The 12,521-nt window shown below is 42.6% G+C and overlaps 2 pseudogenes; both read left to right on the top strand.

Annotated features, from left to right (window-relative positions):
* Positions 1-12,129, top strand: part of LOC146812842 (epidermal differentiation-specific protein pseudogene) — a 30,022-nt pseudogene extending 17,893 nt beyond the window's left edge.
* LOC146812841 (epidermal differentiation-specific protein pseudogene) overlaps positions 7,730-12,521 on the top strand; it is a 28,242-nt pseudogene continuing 23,450 nt past the window's right edge.

Genomic DNA, 12,521 nt, shown 5'->3' with positions numbered 1-12,521 from the left:
GCGCAACAAAGCAACAGTGATATCTTTGCAGATATCTTTTGAATCGGCGGCGACTAACAAGTCGTCCATGTATTGAATAAGAGCAGCACCACACGGCAAGTGAAAAGTGTCAAGATGACATTTTAAAGCTTGGCTGTAAATGGAGGGACTTTCACAGTAGCCTTGGGGTGCGCACGTAAACCGGAAGCTTCGGTCTCCAAGAGAGAAGCCAAAAATGTCCCTACTCTCTTCTGCAATGGGAATACTAAAGAAGGCATTCTTTAGATCGATAACAGAAAACCAAGTCGCTGTGGAAGGTATCATTGTCAACAAAGCAGTGATGTCTGGAACAACAGGAAATTGTGGAATCACAATTTTGTTTACTTCTCGCAAATCAATTACGAAACGGTACACAGGAGGCTGAGAAGGAACAGTACGTTTAAGAACAGGAAGAATAGGACTATTACATGTGTTACCTCTAGTTTCTTCAACCACATCCTTCCGAATTAAGTAATGAATAATTTCCAAAAGCGCTCTCTCACCTTCAGCAGAAATTCTATACTGTGGGATACGTGGTAATTCAACATAGGGCTTGAGAGTGACAACATAAGGCGGAATCTCAAGACAGCCCACATCGTTCGGACCCGTGGCCCAAAGTGCTGCTGGAAGAGAAAGTAATTCAGGAGGAAACTGATCTTTTGACAAATACATTGGGGAGATCAACTTCTGTCCTAGAGTAAGATGTACGCCTGAAGGAGAACAATATATTGTAGCATGCATTCTTTTCAATAGGTCTAGACCCAACAGATTCTCACCGCAACCATTCGTTAACAGAAGTGGAGCTTTCAAATCATAGGGACCAACTGAAATAGGCAAAGGGCAAGAAACTGGATTGCGAACAGGGGCGCCAGAGAATCCTACGGAAACATTTGTTAAGCCAGACAAAGGTGCCCCAGGGAGTTTTGAATGAATGATAGAACTTCTCATTGCTCCAGTATCCAGAAGAAATGGCTCTGAAACACCCATTGTAGTGACGTTAACATAAGGACCATTTTGATCTACTGGGATTGGCACAACTCCCTTACTTTGTCCATGGCTGTCCTAGTTAGCATGAAGACTCTCACTCTAGCCTTCAACATAATGGTCTTCATTGTAATACTGTGTAGATCTCACATTTTGCTGATCAAAATAGTTCACAGAATTGGGAGAAGGAAGGGTACGCTGCTCTTGAGTCAACACACCTCGACCTCTACCTCTGTTTGCTGACTGGAGGCCAGCACGACCTCGTGGAGCAGATAACGCTCCATTGCGCTGCAATAAAACCGGACAACTATTCTTAAAATGACCTTCCTCTCTACAATAGGCACATTGATTAGGCCATAACAAAGGTCGCAGATTGTATGGCTCAGGTTTTTGATACAACCTCTGAAACTGTGGAGGCTGCTGAATTTGAGGCTGAGCATAACGTGGCAGATAGGCTTGTTGCAAGAGAAGCTTCGTTTTTAATTCTTTCGTCTTTTTCTCTTGCTTTTCTCTTTCTTCTTTGTCCCTATTCTCATAATATTGTGCAGTAGCCAATATCTGGGCAGAAGAAGAAACAGCCCATGAACTTTCTGAATCCTTTAATTTGTGCGACAGCTCGGGAAGCAAATTGAATACAAATTTGTCCACGAATAATCGCTGTCCACCCTCGGTAGCCATGTCCTGACCACTGTGGTCGATAAATGTCTCCTCGAAACGAGTAAAGAAGCCAGAGACACTTTCATCTTTCTTTTGTTTGCATGCTGCTAGTTTATCCCAATTAACTCTCTGTGCAGGCATCATAGTTTTCATTAACGTGATGATTCTACCAGGAAGTTCCAAGATCAGAGCGTTAGGCTTTGCGCCACCCACTTGGTCTCTATCTGTATTAGTTATAACATCCCAAGTAGCTCCTAGTTCCTGTGCGTGATCCTCTCTACGAATCTTAGCCCATATTGTCTGTGGGACTACATTACCCATTAACATATCGATGTCTGCTAGGTTCATAATGCAAGCATCAATTGTCTGCTATAATTCTTTATAATAGCCTGCAGGGTTCTTACGAGAATCAGGTAGAGTTTGTTTAAGAGCCAAAACTTCAGATCTCTTCCAAGGGACATGTACCCATATACGTTGGAAATGAGCAGGAATAGGTGCATTACCACCTACAGCCGCAACTGCCTCCTTCCAAACTAGAGGAACCTCTCTCATAGGGTAATTTTTCGACGTCAGTTTAACCGACGGATCGGAATCAAGAAAAATCTGAGAAAACAATAAGGATCTCTAAGAGATAAGTGTCCTTACAGCTTCTTCAACTTTAGAACCTACAATAAGTCCTTTTTCAAAATCCGCCTGAACATTTAACAGATCTTGTGAGATCAGACTCGAACTCACATCTTCCCATTCTTTAATGAGAATGTCGCACATCACATTGAAAACATATCTTTGCGTAGGCGCATTCCATTGCGAAAAGGTAGGCATAATATCAAGCACACTATATTGTGGACCCTTCTTGATCCATCTTCGTGCAAGAGAGTCTAGCTTCTCTCGTTCCTCAAAATCTGGGAACTGACTACGAGATTGTCTTCGAGCAAAAGCCGGAGACACATTAAAGGCTCCAAAGAAAGGAGATAGAATACTAGTGACAGAGTCTGTGAGACGCTTATGCACAGACGGTGAATTAGACATTAGAACTGGAGACAAAGTATTAGGGGAACTGACAGGAGAAGAACTGGTAATCGCAGGAGGAGCAGAAGGCAAAGGAGATCTGAGATTAGGAGATGAAGGTAAAGAAGTTGAGACTAATGGTAAAACCGGCAAGGGCGGTAATACTGGAGGAGGCAAATGCTGAGGAGCCGGAACCGGTGGAGGTACCACTGGCAGCTGAGCAGGCTGTAACAGCTGAGGTACATTGGCATTTTGCGCATAAGGCGGAGGCAACCTTAATAAATGAGACATTAGGGGATCTTCTTCTATATCTTTCTTATTATCAGAAGGAGAAACAGGCAACACCGGATAGCATTTATCTATCGCCATACGATGTTGTCTTTCTGAAATTTCAGTCGCATTATCAACTTCATCATTTTTAAACTGTTGGGCAGCCTGTATAATTGTCATACCCTGTGCTTTCCAATCTCGTTTTGCTTGTTTAATTTCTTTCTGTTTGGCTTCCTTACGCCAAAGGCGGAAAGAGTCAAACATTGCCGGCCGGGCTTTTCTTTTGAACAAAACTGCTTCTAAATTATCTAGCACATCAGGATCGAAGCTACCGTTTTCTGGCCATTTGAGAACACCATCTTTCTTCGCGTATCGAGTCCATGTCTCGTTAAAGCCAATGGGGCCGATACCATGTTTTGAATAGAGCTCATATGTGGGAGTTCCAACCGAAGGAATCGGACAAGAGTCCTCAAGTCGGGAGTCCCTATTACAACCAAGACAACAAATTCTTCCAAACTTAGTCAGACCAGGCATCTCGAGATGTCTCCGGACTGTTCACAAACTTCAAGGGAGTAAAACTCAGTTTATGCAGCACAAATGCACTTACCCTCTGCTTTATCTTTTGCAAAACATAAATCTAAGAAGCCTAAGAAAACCAAACAAAGAACCAAATTGTGGGCGCGACCCACGAAAATACTTAACTAAGGACTTCTTCTTCCACCAACAGAGGCCCTTCTATCGTCTCGCCTTACCATACATCATCAAAGAAATGGGCCAAAGCAGGGCGGCAGTCAGGGCAGCGGTTGTCAGTAGCCGTCAGGAAGGAGTAACCGCACTGCAAAAGACCTTCGGACCACTTTCGACATACAGGGGTCGTTTAGTGTGGCTCGCGAACCCTCCGGAATTTTCTTGCAGGGTTCCTCACGACCTTCGAGCAGAACCGGTACCACTGAAGCCGGCCCACGTTGGGCACCAGTTGAAGAACCAGAACCTTTTGGGCCTGGCGACGCAGGGTACGCTATATGTCTCCGGAGTTCACCTGCTTCGCTACACAGAGACACGGGACACTCTGTCGGCGTTAGAAGATTGGATTTATTTAGCTGCAGCTATTACAGTTATCCTAGAAGTACACAAAGTAGGTTCTCAGGAGACTGCCACTTCACTCTGTGGCGCATCAGGTTAAATACTATACAAAATACAATTATTAACGAAATACACTCCCAGAGCATATAGAAAAGAGCCAATAAGGAAAGTTGGAAAACAAAGCGGAACCAATAGAAAAGGTTTGAAAACAGAAATATCGGATGACTCGAAAAGACCTCTCCTCCAACTGTGTTTGTCACCCCACCCTCAGGCTAATACATTACAGATTCATAACTAACTTGCAGGTGGTGAGATACGTTTGTGTGTATTGGAGGACAGTCGTGAAATGAGAGAATACTAGCAGGAGACAGTGAAGGCCAGTCGATAAGATAAGGTCAGGAAAGAATAGTGTGAGCCAACAGATAGTTGAGACGCGGATTAGAAAAGCCAGACAGGGATTAGTGTACTCGGCTAGTTCTAACACCAGCTTTGCAAATAGAGGCTGAGGGCGTATTTCGACACCGGGCTACAGAAAAAGCAGAATAGACTTTGTTCGCCGTGCTGCCTGAGTGATGGCAACATAAAATGGCGGCGGGCCACAAAATGGCGGGTCGATTCGATCGCGATCGAAAATTGAAGTTCCTCAGCAGGGGTTATTTTAGGAGTATAACTCCCTTATCCTGACTAGAAGGAAGGGTCCCTACTTGGACAAAGGTGCAAGCCATTGCCAACTAGAGACCCCCATTTCTAACAGTACTGCTTCCGGTGTCAATGCAATGGGCCTATGCCGAAGGCCTACTACCCTTCTATCAACGAAGGAGGGTTAACAGTGGACAATATAGTTGTCCTCTCATACCTAGCTCATCAAGCCGCAACCCACAATTCAATGCCCTTGTTTGCTTGTTTCATCAACTACTCAACAGCATTCGACCGAGTTGCCCGGAACATCTTATGACAGAAGCTAGCGGATTGGAACGTTTGCCCCAAATTACTACGAGCAATCATGTCCTTATATGCGAGGACCCGGGTTCTACTTAAACTCACGTGGGAGATGGCCACCTCTAAGATGGATACTGACTGAGGTCTGAAACAGGGCTGTCTGCTGGCGCCTATGCTATTTAATCTATACACCGCGGATCTGGGCAGGCCTTAGCATGAGCCAACCTAGTCACCCCTAAAGTTGAAGACTGGAGGATTCCACTCATGCAGTATGCGGACGATCTAGTGCTTTTCAACCACACAAAATCTGGTCTGTAAAAAGCCCTCAATGCCCATAACACATAAAATCTCAGGAATGAGCTTGTGACTAATGGGAGCAAAACTAAAGAAGTTATTTTGGGGAGATATTCTAACTTGGCGGTTGGGACCACTGAGGCTGGACTGCTTTCAACATTATAACTATCAGGGAGCATTACTTGACAGCCCCACAATTACTGCCATTTAGAGGGTGGTTCATGCTAAACCTCTCCCCTCCCTCAACTATGCCCAGCAAGCATTTCCCAGAATGATGGGATCTGCCCAAGATAAGATCCAGTTTACAGCCTACAAGAAGTTACTCCACTTCCCATCTCACACAAGGAATACGTTGTTCAGGTTGGAATTTGGTCTGGTGCATCACAACCTGGAAAGATAGGCAATCAATATGATAATATGCAACTACTCACCCGTGACGGTCTTAAGGTGCTGATTGTTGCTAAATAATATTTTCAGGCAACAGCCGCCCCCAGCAAGACCATGAAGGCCCTAATAAAAACTATTTTTACATCTGCAAACAACCACTGGTCCAACAATCTGGCAATAGCTAAAGAATGTCTACAACTTGAAGTGGAGAACTGGGACAACAATGTGATTAATTAAACTTGCATTAGAACCACAATAAAAAAAAACATGAGAAATGGACATGGACACACTCCTTGCCTGGGCTTCTCATGAGACAATAATGGCGTCACAACTGCACAACTCAACCAAGCCCCATTACCATCAGGCAGTAGAAAAGCACATTGTAAAACTTACTCTATTGGCCAGATTAGACCCGCTTCTATTCAGAGAATTAAACCCTACATGGAAATACCTCGATAATATCAACAGTTGTAGACAATGTAACTTCAGACGAGAATTGTTGGCACTCATAATTCTCTGCTGTCCAACATTGCAACATCCCAGCTGACTTCTACTGAGGCCTATATTCTTACAGCAAAAGATTCTGTCGGCCAAAGAGGCTGACCCTCTTTTGAACACCCTGGAATCAGTGGCGGACAAGGCCAAGTTTTGGGAAATTTGTAATGCAAGCCCACAACTTGATAAAGAACATGAGTAGTCTACAGTCTTCACAACTTGAGGTTCATCTCCCACTGTGGGCAACATGAAATGGGGTTTGCATTGAAGTAACAAACTTTGACTAACCCTGTCGCTGGAACTTCACAAACTGTGCAATTTTGTGTCTGAACGATATAGACCTCAATTTGGTACATACAACTGGTACTTAGTCCACTGTGGTCTCCTATCAGCCATCATGACTGGCCTGATCTGGAACCCCCCCCACAAGAATAATTATGAGGCTGGCTGTACTTTACAAGCCACACTCTCCTAGGCAATTTAGCACCTTAACTAAAAGGCTGGTTGTCACAACACATCTTGATCAATTGCACTGCCTCTGCCAAAACATTGTGGACCTTAGGTCCCTTGAGTATAGAACCTGTCTCCATGTAATTGTCATTTTATAAAACTTAACTTTTCAGGTACTGCGCTTTGCACTTTGGCTCTGTGGGTTGTGACACAATGTCCAGTATGTTCTTGAGCTGTACTCCCCTAGGCAGGTGTAGCCTCTGTATATGACCCCTCATTTTGCCATTTACATTTTACAAAATGAACTTTTAGGTTGTGTCATCATGTCCAGTATGACTGACCTTGAGTCATACTCTCCTAGGCAGATCAGCACCTTATTTTTGAGGCCTCAAAAAGTGTAGACCCTGGGTCGTTTCCATATATAACCTTTTATTATGTTTTCTGCACATAAAAAAAATAAAAGTAAAACATTCCTTCAGGCAGTGTACTTTGAAATTTAGCTTTATGGGTTGTGTCATTTTGCCCAGTAAGAACCTGAGCCATCTGTGCCTTAAAAAACACTGACCTTTTTCAGTTTCTGCATATGATTCTTCATTATGTATTCTGCACTTCACCTTTAGGCCTGGTATTTCCACCTTAGCTCTATTATTTAGCTGTACACTTTTTATCAGTACCCTATACACATTAACATCCCGGGGCCAGTGGCATTTCGGAATTACTACCATCTGCACCATCATGACCCACTACATGTACGTCATTAGCTTGCAATATCATCCTTAAATGATTTTAAGGAAAAAGGGGAAGCTGTTGTGATCAGTGTTGTAAGTTTTAATGCAATGTTTTAAAGTTTTGTTTTAATCATATCATGCTGTAAAACATGTTCTCATATAAGGTTTTTATTTCTGTATTCTCTCACACCGTGATATTTTCGTTTTCATGTAACTTGTAATGATTTTAAGTAATCATACAATAAACTTGTCATTGACATTGCCATCAAAATATACCTTCTTTCCTTTTAAAAGAGAGGAGCCAGTATTGTGAATTTTCACACAATCATGCATGATTTTTCTCCACTGACCAGCTGTCGTTTTGTAACACAGGGTCATCACAGAAGACAATTTTGAAACTTCATAGCTGATCACCATGAACACCATCACTGTCTATGAACTTCACAAGTTCCAGGGGCTCCAAAGGACCTTTACAGCAGATGTTGTGAATCTGGCACAGGAGAACTTCGGAGACTGCATCTCGTCTGTGAAGGTGGTGGGGCAGCCATGGCTAATGTACGATCGTCCCAACTATCAAGGATCGTTCAGTGCCCTAGAGGAGGGAGAACATCCTTCCATTGAAATGTGCGACAAAGCATCTTCTCTGAGGCTGATCACTGAAGACCTGACCAATCCAAAGATCACACTCTATGAGAATCCCAATTTCTCTGGTAGTCAAACAGTTCTGACTCAAGAGACCAATTTAATGTTTGGAAACATGAATGATGAGATATCCTCCCACAGAGTCCACAGCGGAGCATGGCTTCTATACGAGCATCGAAATAGAGGGGGAAGGTGTATTGTAGCCAGGGCTGGTGAAAATCTGGCAAACTATCGTGATGTTGGTTTCAACGATCTAGTATCTCACGTGTATCCTCTGTGCCCTGGGAAACCCTCCATCACCGCCACACTTCTGTTGGACAAGAAAAAGACAGATAGTGAAAAGAACATCCAGGCAGATCAGTATTTTTACATCAACAACACAGACAGCGAGCAGCATTTCACCGCTACTTCTTGCAAAGAGTTTGAGAAATATGTCTCCCATAGCTTTGAATTCAGCAAGGTGTCTTCAATCAAGGTGGGTGCCTCATTTACCTTGCAAGGAGTGGCCAATATTTCGTCAGAGGCGTCCAACACCTTCTCAGTGAAGAAAGATGAGGTTGAGACATTCACCACAAGCAAAAAAGCAGAGTTAAGTTTGCCGAGGAAGGTACCGCCACGCACAAAACTGACTGTCAGTTTCATGAGCAAGGAGGTTTTGATCTCAGTTCCAGTGGAGCTGAACATTTTACAGGGTAGTAAGGCTGTGATTGAACATGGCACATACCACTGTCAGTCTGGCACAGATATCTACATTGATGTGCAATCTGACACCATTAGTAAAGTGTAGTATCAGTCACACTTTCTTCTTGTTATGGGCTACGCCTCAACATTCATATGCTATTCTTTGTTTATGCTTTTTTTTAAAACAGAGATATCTTCAAAGGATTTTTTTAGAGCTTCCATTTTCACACAGCATATTCCACAAAACATCCTTTGCTAGCAGACAGTCATCCTGGGACTCAACTAATGCTTGATGCCATAACATTTGTTTTTCTGGTAGGTTAACAATGAACGTTGACCGCTTACCAGAATGTCAACCAATGGCATATATGGACTGGGTCACTGGTTGTCATTGCTACATCAAATGTTACCACGAGTCAGGGAGACAAGGCCATGTGCTAACCGCTCAATGGATCTCACTGAGACACATGTGTATGCCTGGGAGCTTTATAACTTTGGGCAGTGCTGTGCTGTGATTGGCCAGTGTGCATGTGTGCTGCACTTCAAGCTGACTCTCTCTTCGGGTGCTTGGTGGCAATGATTCACTGTGACAAAGCTTCAGCCATTGCTGTGCCATACCTTCCCATTGATGTTTACTGCTGCATCAGTGCCTGTCTGCTCTCAGCAGATATTCTGATAAGCAGGGCACAAGTCAGAAAAAAAGAAGTGGGGGGACTTACCAGGCTAGGCAGTATGCAAGAGAAAGCATGATGCGTGCCATCACAGCGCATAATGTCACGACGCGTGACATTGCACATGACATCACAAGAAGTGACCTCACTGGAAGTGACCTCACTGGAAGTGACATAACAGGAAGTGGCATTAGATATTAAGAACTCACACATATGTATATCAGGTATATCATGACTACATTTAAGTGCATTATGAGATTTAACATATGCGATTTGGTGTTGGGGTTGTGCCAAAAAAATGGCGCAATCCCAACGCAAAATCTGGGCCTCAACTAATACATTTATTTTTTTAAACCCTGCCACAAAGAAATTGGCAACAAGGAGGCACATGGCAGTTGATCTGTTCTGCTTAATTGTCTGCAAAGTTTGCATCTTAAAATATTTTATTGTGTTGAGGCACCTGCTGCAGAGGTGCCTAGTAAAGCTCAGGGAGCAATAATAACGATAATGGGGAAATAACTCTGGAGGTTAACACGTTTGTTGGAGAGATCTGTGTTTTGTCGGGTCCCAGAAATGAATCTAACTAGTATAGAAGGTTAATGTGTCTCCTGCAAAGCACTTTATGTAACATGCAGATGCCAGATTCTTATCTTATGTAGAAAGGTAAGTCGGTTACTGCTTTGAACAAAGAGATCCTTTGTCACCTGCAGTTCATACATTTGAATCCTTGTAATATAGCACAGCGAGCTATGAAGGACATGTGACTCCAACACCTTGTAAACCTGTCTCATGTAACTCATCTTGTACATTGATTCACACATGTACATGATTTGTTGTCGATGTATAATGAGAATGTTACGTAAAGAGTTCTGACACCTTGCACTGGGTTGCATAGCGTTAAGAACTAAATAAAATAGTGCTATTGAAATTATTTGTGTAAATACTGGGACAGGCCAACACATCTGACATTCTTACAGTGCATTCATCTCTTATATACAGGGACGGAACAAAGGCAAAAGCATGTCTTTCTTAAGTACCTGTGAAGAGATAACAAGCTGGGTGCCTTTGTTTCCCCTCCGTGGCCTTTACATTTAAGTCTGAGGTTCCAGGACCCCTCCAGTCAGGATATACAAACAAAACAAGGTCTGTTAGCCCCTTAACTTTGGTCCAGCTGGAGGTGAAAAAAAAGCTCCCTCGCTGCCTGCACTTTGCTGTAGGGAATGTAAAACAGATAACCTTTCGGCACTGCTGAACGTGTCCCTTGTCTTAAAATTACACCAGGACAAGTTCAGCATATTTCTGTTAGGCCCAACTTCTTGACAGGGGGGACGGAGTCCACACTGTGAAAATAGTGGGTGGACGCCATGTACCTGCTTGTACCCCCGACTTGTGCCCTGCTGCTAAGCCCATACTGGCCATTGTATGTCATTGCAGCAACAATGTCTGCTTTGTACAACACATAAGAGAAGTCCACACTATATATATATCCCCTAATTATATCTGCTAGAAAGATCTCTGAAAACATGTGCAAATCAAACTAATTCACGCCCTAGAACCTACTTGTCAGAGCTGCACGAGTGTTATTCTTCTGTCCACAGGACATGAGCCAAATTCATACAGCAACTGTGTGTTACTGCTTTTTTGGAGTCATACTTCTCTCCCAAGGGCCTTAGTTGGTGTACAATATGATAGGTTACTGGGTGTCTGCTCAATGTTTTTTATAAGCCAAATACTGGCAGCAAGAGCATAAGTCTGGACGAGTAGGATCATCTCAATGGTTTTCATTATCAGAAGAGCACACTTGCAGAATTGGAGCCCAATTCACAAATAAGGGTCTAAAGCTGTACTCAAATATTTACACCTACATTCAAGTGTAGATTTACAACTTTCTAGAATGCCCAAACTTTTCCAGGAAAATACATGTTCCAGGTGTAGGTTTTCCCTTCTTAAGAAGGTCATATGTCATTCACAAAAAGATCTCATTCCTCTGCAGATTTACCAATAACAGAGAACTCCACACAAAGGGAATAAAAGCCCCTGTGCAAACACACATTTGTTTTTTTGGAAAACTTACTTGCCTTACAATCCCAGCAATTTAGCAGATGATAATTCCTCTTCTTACATGGCTGATCTACAACTCTTTCCAGGCAAGAAAGAGGAAGAAGAAGAACTTGTAAATGCCCACAAACATCACTAACCATACCTTGGAATGCCCAGTTCCCACCCTTGAGCAGAATATAAGGCAACGCAGGATGCTAATAGGTTAATGCCTGCCTGGAATCACTTTATGAGTTTCTGGCAGGTGCAACTTAGGTACATTAGCATGTGTCAATATTCATCCAATGAGTCAGTGGCATAGCAAGGTCACCATAGGGCCCTAATGCAAGCATCAAAAACGGACCCCCTTTGTAGAAATAGAAAACATTAATATTTCTGGTGCAGAGTCCCCTCCTGGATCCAAGCCCCAGGTTTCATTGCACCTGCTGCACCATTGGTAGCTACATCCGAGAATGGAGAAACATTCAAGCGCAGCTGTACTGGATTACTGGACTTTAGATTGTTTGTCATTGTTTTCTCATTATATGACATTTAGCTGGTATAGGTAGAATATTTGTGTACTTATTTTAATCTAAACAAATAACTCCCCAGGAATTGAAATAGACAATGTTAATTTTTGTGCATGTTTGTGAATTTAGGATTACTTTTGGTTTGGGGTTTTTCTCCAGTATGGGAATCTAGTCCATGATCAATGTTTTCATTTCCTGTATGATTATGTCTGTTTCTGGTTGAGAGTGAATAAATCAAAATGTTCAACAGTTCAAGAGTGCAGTTGAGTGATCATTATTTTGAATTGGAAACCTTTATCGGCACCATCACAGCACTGATATATTGGATGTTTACCTAAGAGTCAGGGGTAGCAAAAATGACTTCAGTTACTTTGACCTCAACCCGCATGATATCAAAGGAAATTGACACACAAGATCTTTGACTCTGATGGCATCACAGGAAGTTCCTCTATCTTTATACAGTTGTAGATCAAAATATTGACTACTAAAACATTGAACTACGAAAATATCTTGACAAAACATAACGTCACACACATTATAATTTATAAAAACAAATACAATGTATTAGATGACATAATTGCCATCATGCAGTTGAATGAAACAAAAGAAAGAAGATAACACTCTGCCAGAAATATTACAGAATAATT

This window comes from Triturus cristatus, chromosome 7 (assembly GCF_964204655.1).
Source record: "Triturus cristatus chromosome 7, aTriCri1.1, whole genome shotgun sequence".
Lineage (NCBI taxonomy): Eukaryota > Metazoa > Chordata > Amphibia > Caudata > Salamandridae > Triturus > Triturus cristatus.
Note: the sequence above shows the minus strand (reverse complement) of the source record. Positions and strands in the feature narration are given on the sequence as shown.